Source organism: Coturnix japonica, chromosome 8 (genome assembly GCF_054131305.1).
Source record: "Coturnix japonica strain WE chromosome 8, WE-NBRP24, whole genome shotgun sequence".
In the NCBI taxonomy this organism is placed as follows: domain Eukaryota; kingdom Metazoa; phylum Chordata; class Aves; order Galliformes; family Phasianidae; genus Coturnix; species Coturnix japonica.
In genome coordinates this window covers 24,044,034-24,057,031 of record NC_140670.1, presented here as the reverse complement: position 1 = coordinate 24,057,031, position 12,998 = coordinate 24,044,034, and the positions used below count along the sequence as shown (strand labels likewise).

At 37.3% G+C, this 12,998-nt stretch overlaps 1 protein-coding gene across 3 annotated transcripts in view; it reads left to right on the top strand.

Annotated features, from left to right (window-relative positions):
* The window catches only part of LOC107316050 (VPS10 domain-containing receptor SorCS1), a 402,901-nt gene that overhangs the window by 262,293 nt on the left and 127,610 nt on the right, over nt 1–12,998 (top strand). The gene's annotated exons all lie outside the window — the stretch shown is intronic.

Here is a 12,998-nt window from a genome sequence, read left to right as displayed (position 1 = left end):
AAAAATAAAATATATAGAAATGCAAAAATAAAAAGTATTTTATAGAAGAGTGTGAAATTTCCCTAGGGATAAACTAAAATCCCTACTTTTTTTTTTCTTTTTTTTTTTTCTTTTTTTTTTTTTTTTTAATCCCATCAGAAGAGGTAAGAAAAACATTTTCACTTAGAAGGCAAGTCCCCAAGGATGACAAACTTTCTATGACTGATACTAGTAGGAGGCAGCCATGTTTGCATGATAAGGAGGTAATTTATCTTCTGCACTATTATATGCTTTACTATTACAAATCCAAAGCAACACCAATTAATTTATTCTTTATTTTTATTTATTGTAGGGATCATAAAGAGAATGTATTGAGACTTTCCTTAGAAAGCTAAGAGGTAGAATGCATTAAAGCCTTGGCAATTTTTAGAACAATTTCCTTCAAACCTGAAGAGAGAACCATTATAGGTGATGATGGAGATAAGACAGGCCCAAGAACTCTTCTAATGAACATTATTAAGACAAAACGTGACATAGACATTATGAGGTCAAGTAGCATCTGTTCTGAAATTGATGTCTAAATTTGTTTGACTTTGAACCATCTACGTATGTTGCTCTGAAAGCAGTGCCTCCTATGTATTTCCAAGTAAACAACAACACATACAAAGAGCACAATAAGACTATTTGGTTGAGCAAATTCTCTACTATCAAACATGGTTTTACAACTTAGGCACCACCATTAGCTGTTATATCTTTAAACAGCCAGCAAGTGTTGATGACTGTCGGTGGCTGCTATTTATTCAGTGACACATCTTTACTTCATCCACACTTCCATGGCAGATACCATTTTGCCCCTCTGCTGCCATCTGTCTCATGGCAGCAAAATGTAGTGGAATATTGGCAGGAAGGTTCAGCTTCTACTGCTGTACCAGCAGTGTGTGCCTCTGATGTTGTCAGCCAGCATTGTAAAATAGGAGGCATTACTTTCGTGATAGCCCTTGTGATTTCATTTATATTGTGTTAGCAGTGCCTTCACCTTCTGTTAGACTTCCTAGCTGGATAACATTGAGTTTGAATTTTGGCTTAACTTTCTTGTTGCTTTCTCTGATAACAAGCTACTGCTTTGACAGCTAGGAAAGGCTGTATGGAACAGTTCTCTGGAAGCTATTGCTTTTGAGAACTCTCCGTCCCAACCTTCACTGCAAACTGTGACAAGAAATGTCACAGACTGGTTAAGAGGGAGGCAGCATATACTAGATGTTTGTACTCAGGAACTGAATTATGCCACAATACTAAGACTGATAGTTCTGTTAAAGCACTCTTAAATGTCTTAGCTGTGTGTGTTTTCCATTTTCCTGTTTATGCAGACAGCCTGAAAAGTGACTCTGAAATACGTGAATTGCTCTGTACATCTCAATGAGGTATTCATTCCAGTTCTGGGTTATCAAGATGTCAGTCTTCAGTTTTAACCTTACCATGAGTTCAGGCATATGCAATTAACTCACTGATGTCACCATACCTAGGCTATCGTTCAGCTCTGATCCTTTTGCTGTCTCTTGTGCAGGTCATATTCTACAATAAAACTTTAATCTTTACAACAAGATGGAGTTGAAAAGGTTAATATTATGAACAGAATTTGGACAGAAAATGAGAATAATTTGAGCTGAATTTGGCATAGTAGCTCTGATAACCAGCTACTCCAGACAGATGTACGCGTGCCACCGTTCCCATAGTATTTCTGTTGCTCACATCAACTGAATAAACAGCAAAACAAGTTTATAAAAGCATTACTTTCTTTCCTAGTGTCTGATTATGATCAAGCACTGTATGTTTGGTAGCTATCTGCAGGTTACTATGCTTATTGTGGCAGAGTTGTCTTCGTGGCAGTGAACCAGAAGGCCATAAAATAAGAGTGTGTATGTATTACTGCTTTCTAATTGCGTCAACTTGCCTGTGTTTATTCAGCCTTGCGATTAAGATCGTGCCATTCAGATAATCTGTTCATATTGATGCAGTGGAGCCATGAGTAGAGAGGTAAGGAATGTCTCAGATAGCTAACTCAGTTCCGGGAGTGTTCCATATTCTAATACCTATTGACTGTTCAGTCTGTGTTTCTGTTATGTTAGAGCACCCTAAAAGGGTGAGATTTGCACACATGCTGAGTGTTCACTAAGGATTCAAGTCAGGGTGGAAGAAACCAATTCTTTGGGCCTTCAGATTTCCTTCCTTTCACTGAGGATTGTCTTATTTAATAGTAGCGATTCTTTGAGAGTACTGGTGGGGTTTATAACCTGCAGACAGCATGAATTTGGCTTGGTTTTACATCTTTTGGACAGCAGATTAAGTGTGGCAAGCTTGCATAATTTAGCAGTGTACCCTCAAAGAGCAACGTCGAAAGGGTCCAGGATTCTCTTATGTTTCTGGATCCCTGAAGATGTGATAAATGTAGCCAGATTTATAGTCATAACTTGCCCAGTCACCTCCATCACAAAATTGCTTGTGAGTTGAGAAGGAAGCTCCCAACTTGACTGAAGCTCAGGCTGCTGAAGTGTGTCTGTCTTGCTATCGACTACTACAAGTGATAGACTAGCACAGCTTAAGCTAGTTTTAAGCTCTTTCAACTACCACAAATATAAACAGAGAATTCAATATAGATTCCATATATACTTCACTAACTTGGAGTACTTCCCTCATGCGGGCTATTGATATCAGTATTCAAATTAATGAAGTTATACTTGTATCTGTAGAAGTCTTACTCCCCTAAACAGTTGGGAGATAACCTGAAGAGATGTAAAGATTTTTAAAAGCACAGATTTCTTAAATCTCTTTATTTATGTACCTGCTTTCTAGCTTACATTTTAACTTCAAAAATGCTGCATTAGTGCTTTATGCTTAGAACTGCAAGCTATTCACCTTTGAAAAACAGAGATGTGTTTCATTGAGAAGTGTTTTGAGTTTCTTTAGGTACTGAGGTGTTGTGTAAGCACAAACAATTATTATTGATAGTCAATTCATGTACATAGTAAAAAATAGGTTTCCACTATAAAATAGGTTATATTATTCAATATATCTAAATTATAGTTGCAGTAAAGCTGCATATATAGACTCTCTTTGGAATTATATGAATAGGTGCTACAATATACTATATGCTCTTATAGATTATTGCCTTGTGAGAGATTCACGGTAGAGAAGTGACTTGCACTTGGGATGGGGAAAAACACATCTTCCAGTAAAAAGACAGTTCCTAAGCTAGATAAAGTAATGTTTTATGAAAACACATGAATAAATGAAGTGGGTTTGTCAGCAGAAAGCATCATCTTTGCTGTCATGGAGGACAGTTAGGAAAAAACCCCACACAACAAAAACAGAAGAAATAAAACCAACCAAAAGCTCAAGGCCCTGAACTTTTATGTGATTTGCTTTCCAGTTCTAAGTAGCAAAAGGGCTGCTCTCTCCCTTACACTGCAAAATCTCAGGGGGAAAAAAAAAAGTCTCATGTTTTTTTGAAAAATCCATCCTTAAATGTCATAAAATATTACGCGCTAATCCATCAGATCATTCATGCTGAAGGCTGCTGTGGTCCAACGTGGTTTTAACCTAAATTGAAATTAGCCCATGTTTCCTCATTCTGGGTCACCCCATGTGGGTCCTTTCCCAGGGCTTTTCCAGGGATAGGGGTGTTCATGATCAGGGGCGATGTTAGTGGTGCTGAATGGGTGATGAGAGAAGTGATTTTGCAGAAGAGCAGAGGATCAGGCCGATACCCAGCCTGCAGCAACTGCCTTCAGTGTATACTGGTAATGTGCAAGTTTCGTTGTTACTGTTTCATCCTGATACGATGTTTCATCTCACCGATTTGTGTAGAGCTGCTAGGATGAGCTTTTCCCCTGTTTGAACATGTGGAAGAGCATCTTTACCTGTCAGCCTGTGAAAATTTGTAATCATCTCAGTCATTTAACAGATGGGCATAGATTTTTTTGTCTCTTTCTGGTGCTTTGGCGATGCAAATAAGCGATGGGTTTCTCTGAGCTAGACTGACAGTCTTCTGCATGACTGCATAGGAGCATGTCTAATTTTCCTTTGGACTTGTTTCTTTTCTGACCCGTATTTCTCAAACTGGTAGCATCTGCTTTTCTGCCAGGAAAACTGGCAATGATATCAGGACCCACTCTGCCCTGTGCTGTGAAGGCAGGTGGGTAGGAAATCTGCAGGCAGGCAGTTCTTGAGGTATTAAGAGCATAGTGATCACACAGCAAGCTCCGCCTTCATCTCTCATTTTGTCATCACTTGCCAAGAGCCAAATATGAGTCGCTTGGAACAGAAAAGTGTTAGGACATTCATTGTCCATTTTCATATTTCTTCAAATTGGTTAAAGAACTTAGATTGACTATAGCGTAGCCTCTGCTGTGATGAGCATGTACACAGTAGGGATTTGTATCCTTTTCCAATTTTTGTGTGTGTGTGAAGTTTTGAACTACAACTGGAAATGACTGTTTTACTGGCATTGGAGAAATTCTTAAGAGCTACCCACTTTTCCTCAGAATGCTTTTATCTTTTGGCCATGCTTCTTGGAAAGTGACCATGCCACCACCTTTATTCCCAAATCCTCTTTCATTACCAGAGCTCCATGAAGGCATCACAGAGCCTAGTTTAAATTGACTGAGTGTACTGTTGAAGTTATGTCTTTATCTAGCTTATTAACATAGACAAGAAATTCCTTTTCTTCATTTCCCATTTTCCACATCCTCCTGCATCTTTTTAGTATACAAGCAAGTAGAAATTTAAACCTTGAAATTTCCAGATGCAGATGATCTCTGCTCTCCAGATGCTGATTAGCCAGTTGTTTGTCTGTTCTGTCTTCCTTCATGATGATTTTGAATATTTGTCCTTTGGATGCAAGGGAGGAACATTGACATCATTCAGGTAATGGAGAAAAAGAAAAATGTCCAGGTTTCTTTTGAGCATCTGACTTGTTTTGCTCTTAATAGCTAATTACTCTTCTCTTCAAAGTCTTGCCAAGGAAAAAAAACATAAGTAAAGAGCTGAGATACAGCTCATCTCAACTACGTTGTTTCACTGTCATTGTTGAAAGCTTCCTCAAGTAGCAAAGGCATTTAAAGTGGGCTTTGCAGCCAAAACTGCTGGTACGCAGCAAATTGTGCAGCTGTTTAGATAAGCAAGCTGGGGATGACAGCCCCGTAGGGTAAGAACACGTTTGTGAAGTTTGATGGGCTGTGGTGTGGATTTGTTTCAGTATCTATTTTTTTTATTTTTATTTTTTTTTAACAGATGGACTGAGAAGAAGAATCGAAACCTAATAACAAAGGAGGCTTGGGATTGAAAATAGTTCAAAACATTTATAGCCTGAATGTTTTTATGAAAGACTTTTCACTGTCAGTTCTTTTTTGATCAGTGGTTCCCCTCACACACAAATGCGTGCAAGTAGATCTGAAAACACCTGGTAGTCACAATCTCAGCTGGTGTTAGCTAACAATACGAAGTGTTTTACATAATAATTACGTAAATTTGTATGTTGGAGAGTTGCTTCATCTAGTTCTGAATTTGAGTTAATCTTTTTTTTTTCTCTCTCTTATTTTTTTTTCCCTTTGAGGAGTTTTTATGAGGAGGAAAGGCAGGGAAAGTGAAAAATAATGCTTTCCCTAAGGGGTGCCCCTGTCTTTGGGAACGTTGCTCAATGCTAATCTGTTTGGCTTTTCAAAAGTCTTGGGGGAAGGGAAACGAGAAGGGAAGGATTTCCCAATTTTTCTTCTGGTGGAGGTAGGAGCTTTCTTTCATAATCATGAATATTTCTAAGAAGCGGTGAAATGACAATTAACCCAAGGTTTCTTTTATTATTCCGTATGAAATAAGTATTTCTAGGGCAGAACATACTTGGGCCTATTTAACAGCGTGTGGTTGAATTACAAAAAGTCTTCATATGAGGAATAAAGCAAGGAGAAAATCTTTCCCTGTGGCTGCAGGGCAAATTTAGGCAGAAAATGCAATTAGCTCAGATAAAAAATGTCTGAAAGAACAGAAAATGCAGCATTGTTTCTGAACTGTGTTGTGGTATCTTGAGTGAATGCAAGTTGTCAGTCAGTACAGTAGATCCAAGTGCAGTCTGGTGGCCTTTAATAAATAAATAAATAAAGAACAATAATGATGACAAAACTAAATAGGAGAAGAGGTGTGTTTTTTAGGACAAATGCTAAAATATGTCAGCCGTAACCAGAAGATCTGGGGAAGGTAAATATATTTTCCAGTCATTCAAAGAGAAGTTTCTTTATGCTTCAGCATTCATTTAGTAAAATCAGTTATCAAGTCGTAAAATCTGTATTTAAGTAAGAGTTTGCATCTGAGAATCTATTTGGAAACACCCACCAACATTGTTTCAGACACTAGAACGTAAAGAAGGAAGGGGAAATTTTGTAACCACTTCTCACCACCTTGGGGTGACCTTGCTTCTTACAATAACACGTCTGTATAAATTCTTAATTTACAACCCTGATATGTCGGTATTTTATATAGCTGTTTCCTGTAATAACGTAAGATAGACTAACCATAACAAAAGGTAGGAAAGCTGAGTACAATAATAAAGCGTTGAGTGAATATAAGGTCAAGATCTGTTACAAATGAAAAATATAGGGTGTAAAGAAAAAACTTCTAAATGAAATGGCATAAATCTTGGAGGGGGAGAAAAAAAGAATCCAGGCCTGACCTGAAAATGGTTTACAACCTTTTAAATGCAAATATATCAAAGCATTTAACAAGTCATGGATCTAACTTTAATCTTTCTGTCACTGTTTTAAAATGAGCCACGTTGGCTCTTCATTTGGTTAACATTCATTTTACTAGTCTCAGATCTTGATCAAAAATCTACTAATGTCAGTAGAAAGACTCACTTTGAATACAAAATGAAAGTATTTTGGTTAGCATGTCAGAAGAGATTCCTCTCCATGTCCCACCATTGCAGCGCAGAAAGCAAGAGCACAGCAAAATACTCAGCAAGAAGGTACGATTTTCTTTTTGTCTGGGGACAAACTGGACTAGCAGACAATGGGCTGTACTTAGTCAGATCTTCTGAAGTGTCATTTCTGTAGGCCTCAGAACCTCTAAACCTTTGCGATGTTTCAGAGGTTTCCTCGATAGGCATCATTTTCAGATTCATACTCCAGTCCTATATATGGCAATGGCTCATACAGTTAAAATTAAAAAAAAAATTTATATGCTACTCAGATGCTATCATGGTTTCCTTACCAGACAATGATGCATGGTCTACTGTATTAAAAAAAAAAAAGAAAGAAAAAAGACCAAAGAAGATGAACAAAATGAAATACATATAAAATACTTCTAGTAATTTTGTGGTCAGTAGTGTGCATGTATCAAGAAATCAGTATTGTAGTCAGCAGTAGTTATCATCTTGTGCACTTGATGTCATTCATGAAACCAAAAAACCAAAGGTAACCATTTGTGAGATGGGTTTAGAAATGTATTCTGGTCTGTAAGTGGTGGCAGAAGCCAACTCTGTTTCTTCTAGGCAGGCACAATACACGTTGAGAATTTTTTAATCTCAGGCTTTCTGGAAGATGAATAGAATAAGTGAGGCTGCACTTAAACTTTCAGAGACTTTTGTTGGTTTTTTAGTGTTTTGGTGGTGGTGTGTTGCTTTTTAAAAATTATTTTGATTTATGTTTGTTTATCACCCTGCGTAAAAAATGCTCCTTAACTGATTTGTATTAAGAGCTTCATCCTAAAGCTTCAGGAGACTGTTTGAGAGAGTGACTTCAAGTTCTACTCCCCTATAAGCAACAGCATAAACCTACTTGTGTTTGCTTGGTTTTCTGTTTGTTTTCTTTTCTTTTTGAATTTTTTTCTAATACGTTGTGCCAGAACAGGAATGGTAAATCAGTAACAAAAATTAAGGGCATTCACTGATTGAGGTAACCTCAGAATTCCTTGTGGGAGAAATGTCTTTGTATTTTATTTATGAGTGAGAACATTTAGGGTGCAGAACACCTTCAAGGCTATGAGATTATTCATGTAGTTCAGAGTCAGAAATGAAATTTACATTTGCTGGACCCATGTTCAGTTCAGAGAATGTAACTAGCTAAAAATCCTTACACTCACAAGTTGTCCTGGTTATCACCCATGTCATGGTTTATTGCTGCAAAATATATATGTTTGGTAGATACTGCTGCAATGAATAAATAAAATAGCCTTAATTTCTGCTATAAATTTAGTAGTGGTTTAACTGCATTCTCTTGCTCTTGGGTATGCACTGAACTCCACTCCCCTCTGACTTCCCCTTTTGTTGCACTGAAGTTTTCCTAGATGTTCTGAAGCAGTAAAGCTGTGTCTGCCTTGCTGATATGAGTAAGTCACTACACATGCCAGTCCATAGGGAGACCAAGTCCTTTTTGTTGCATCAGATTTATTTGCTTTTCAAGTGTTAATGCTGCAGAGGAGAAGGAGGTGTCCTCCTCAGGTGTTTTAAGGAAGCCATTTATGATTTTAATCTGATGCTGTGGATTCAGATGACTGCAGAGGGCAGGGTAGCAATATCCTCTTTGATCGAGACTACTGGCTTTGTTGGTGGTGATCATTATAAAGGAGTAATAAGCTCTAGAGCTGTACAGAGTCATAAGGGTTTTTAAATCAGGCCAAGTTTTCAAAGCAGGTTATGTCAAAGCCTGGACAATCCTTTTTTGCGTTTCCATCTCTAACGTTTTCTTTCCTAGCTGTCTTCAGGGCTAACGGTCTTATTCAAGCTTTCAGCACCCCGTGTCTCAATTATTGCTGTGTCCTTTCCCCTGGCTCTGACAGATGTGGCATGGCCACCTTTGATTCATTCAGATGCAGAATCAGACAGCTGGCTTTCTGCTTCAGCCATACGACACATTTATTTGAAATACTTCCCAGCTTATTACATTAAAAATAGGTCTGCATGTTTTTCAGGTTTTCCTTCCTTTGCCATGCTTCACAGTAAATTAGGAGATCAGCTGCTACCTCAGATTAACCTGTGGTGGAAGTCTCTGCTTCTGCTTTGCTGTCTCTTCAATTAAGTGTCCTTATATGGTTTTTCAACATGCTCCTCATGCATGGGATGAGATGTTTTTTTGGAAACATCCATTAGTTTATGCCAATACTTAACATTTTTTAAAAAATAAGTTAAAATTTTTGTCAGTTGTTCACTGAAAAACCTTGTTCATATTTGGGTTTGGTTGCATTTTTGTTTGTATCTTTGTTGGTACTGTACTTCGTAGTTTCATAGGGCAAAGACCACATTTAAAAATATACATATTTTTAATGTTAATTTTAACAACAGACTCCTATATTAAGATTGGGCTGCTGAGATGCTGAGTTATCACAAGCAATGATTACCAAAATATATGGAAAGAGATACAAGTAGTAATGAACCAGAGTGTAGGCAGTCATATGTCTGCTGGAACAATAATGAGAGAAAATGAAATGGTAGGACTGAATGAATCAAAGAGGAAGAAAAAGAAAGGATGGAGTCAGGCTGGGGTAGGGATTGATAGGATTAAAAAGAGGAGATTTGCAGAATTGCAGGTAAGAGGTTCTTGCAAATTGATCTGTGATTTTTATATCAGTTTGATGGGTGCGCAGTGCATTCAGTCATTTACATAATGTTCCCAGGACCTCTAGCTTAATTCTTAAAGTTCCAAAAGATTGTTTGGAGGGGGTTAGGTTCTCTAAAGAATTTAGGACCAGGTCTACAGAAAGCGGTAGGGCTTTGTTTAGTTATTTATTTATTTTGCATTCATGGAGGGTTAGTATTTCATTTCTCTGAAATAAGATGTGAAAGAAACATTGTTTAGACTCAAAAAACACATTTGGGTTCCTCCTGGGCTTCAGTTAAAGGTATAATTAAGCACTTTAAAATACATTCTTATTAAAATGTCTCATTTTGATGGAAAAGAAAGGCTAATGTTTTGGGGTACGTATTTTTAAAATATTACATTTTGAAGAGTTTAATGTACAGCACTAAATCTTTCCTGATTATTTTTAACTCTTCCTTTTACCAAGTGAAACCAATTTCTGATATCACTAGGATATAAATTTACAGTGGTCATTGGAACACAAAATATGTTTGTGCTAGTTATAAACTAGTAGCACATATCAACATAGTTAAGAGTCATAGACCCTTAGACTTTTCCTTAAATATCTTGAAGAGGCAGTAACCTGTATGTGACATTTTGGTTTTCATCACTTGACCTGCTTTTTTTCCTGTTTTCCTGAAATGCAGCCTGGTCTCAAATCTCTGAAGTGCTCATCATGCTCATTTTTAAACAGTGTTAGAGGAACTTCTCAGAGGAATTTAAGTTAAAGTGTTCAATCGTTTATACATGTAACTATTAACTGTTTTTTCAGTAGTTGAGTGCTCAGGGGGAAGTCTTACTTCTGTAAATAATGCCTGCTGTTGGGAGTCTTCTTTCATTAATATTGAAAGGTCATATTTTTTTTGCCTAAAAAGAAAAAGATTAAAAAGTGGAAGAAGTGCTCGTACCCTGAAGCTACACACACCAACTAAAAAAGGCCTAGTAATTTAAAAGTCTTGCATTATAAAATGTGGACCAATTTTTAAAAACAAACATTTTCTAACCAAAGTGCTGTGTGTTTACTAAAGCATTTGTATGTGTATGCACACACAATTCTTCCACTAGATGTAGGAGTATTTCTTGTAGGAAGTAGGTTAAAATAATTTTAATTTCTTATTGTTTAAGGCTTTTATGAAACAGAATTATTACAAATTGTGGTCAGCAATGTTTTCAGTAACCAACATTTGTATCCTAGAAAAAGTGGTGGGAGGACAGACCATGAACTATGTGACCATCAGTGTGCATTCAGAGATGCAACCTGAACCTCTCTCTTATGTACTGAATTAATATTTATACACGGTGATGAGGTGTCGTTTAGGTGAAAGCAAAAGATGCTTAAACTAAGTGTAGTTATTCTGCATGTACCAGGGATAAAAGTATATGCAAGGTTATGTGCTGCCTCAGCTAACAAACAGGAAATTGTTAAGTTGGGTTAACTGCAAATTTGAAGACTTATTCTTTACTTAGTATAACCAAGATGAAAACTGTATGCTGATTTCTTAAAAAAGAAGAAGAGGGAAAGCAAGTTGTAACTAGGCTTTATGAAGTATTTATTTTCATTAACTAGTTATCCTTGAGTGTGGACTACTAAAATGAGGCTTGGTATAAAATCTTCCCCTTCAGGGTATCAGAATTTTAAGACCTTATATCTCACAATTCATAGGGATGGGAATTGCTGCTGTATGAGAAAGTGCAAGCAAGTATTCTTGCAGATGATGTTATCTAACAGAATATCTAACAATTTGTCACTTCTGTAATCTTGGCTTTTGCATAACATCACTGGACACTCTCTCAGTGTAGGAATGGTTGAAACCCTGTGTGAAAAAGAACTCACATTTTATTTGTAAGTACAGTGCCTTCAAGGCTGTATAAATAGCATTCAGATTGAAAGGCAGAAAATTCCAGATGTACAAAGTTACAAAACTTTTATGTCTAGGTTGGATGCCTTTTGAGATATCAAATCTTATATTTGTCACTTTCTCTTTGTTAGCACTTCTGATATTGAATACTTGTCTTTGGCTTACAGAGCAAGATTTAGAAGGTAGCAAGGTTATATTTAAAAGCCCTTAATTTTCTTCTGAAGAACTAATTCTCCTGTACCAAAGAGCGAACTTGGGGAGATAAAATGGTATTGATGGTACAGCCTGACATGATTATTTGCTTCCAAATCAAGCTGTTCTCTGATATGAATATCCATTACTGTTTTGAGTGAGGGACAAAGCAGTCTTTCAAAGCACATTCAGCATGTCTTCTGCAGGCCTGCTGTTAAGATTGCAAAAGTATGATGGTTATATTTCTTGACTCCTCCTTGTACTCTAGACACAGACTTGTTAGGAGAACAGGTCAGACCAACAATTAAATGGAAGGTGAAACTTCACCACAGCCTGTGCCACTTTATATCAGGGTTGCTGCAGGTCCCTTGAATCCCTCTTCACACTTCACTCAGTGGTTGTGGATTCCTGCTTGTACCATCATCATGGTTATGAATCCCTGCTGTGAGGTAGTCCAAGCTGATAAAACCAGCAGACAGGTTGAGTTGTGAATGAGTAACACAAGAGGAGGGCAAACAAAATTTTGCAGCTAGAGGCAGAAGAGAGAGAAGGGTCCTAAACTAATATCTGTGACTTGTGTTAAACTATATTGCTATTGCATTAAATTTTCTGAAGTGTTGTCTAAAAGAACTCTGTTTCTATCTGCTGGCTATGTAGTCCAGAGCTGTATATGTGAGATGTCTCTTGTGAAACAATGTCATTACTGTTCTGCCCATTATCTCCTGTCAGAGAAGCAGGGAACAGAGCCAAAATAAAACCCAGATTCAAATTTCCTTGTTCAGCTTCCATACCTGTTTTGTCTTGTTAGTTGGTTTCAGTGCAGTGGGAAGAAGAATGTCAGTATGGACAGGTCACACTGAGCTGGAGTCTCCTTAATTATCCTTCTGCCAACTTTCTGAAAGACTGAAAAGGAAAGTGTGTTTAGCAACCACGTTCACAGACATCAGCATAGTTATTCAGCACCTCTAAAGCAAAGCACAGTTAAATGTAGAATCTGGCACTGTTCTTATGCTTGGATTTTGCTCTAGGTCTTCAAGAGCCTTGGTGTAAAGTAGAAATCATTGGCTTTTCTGGAGTTTCGCCATTTTACTTACTATCTAAATTGTCTTAATGACTTTATTATGTCAAACATGAAGGAGGGAGGTCCGAGTGTAATTAAATAGGGAAAACTGAGCCAAATTGACACTTGAGTCAAAGAAGGATTTAGTCATCTGAAGCCTCTTTTGTCAGCTGAAAATTTATGTGTTTATTTCAGCTACATACCTGCAAGGGCCCACAAATCTCAATACAGCTGGAAAACTGTAAGGTTTACGTTTTTCTGTGGAGGTTCTCTGGAACCAGGGGGAAA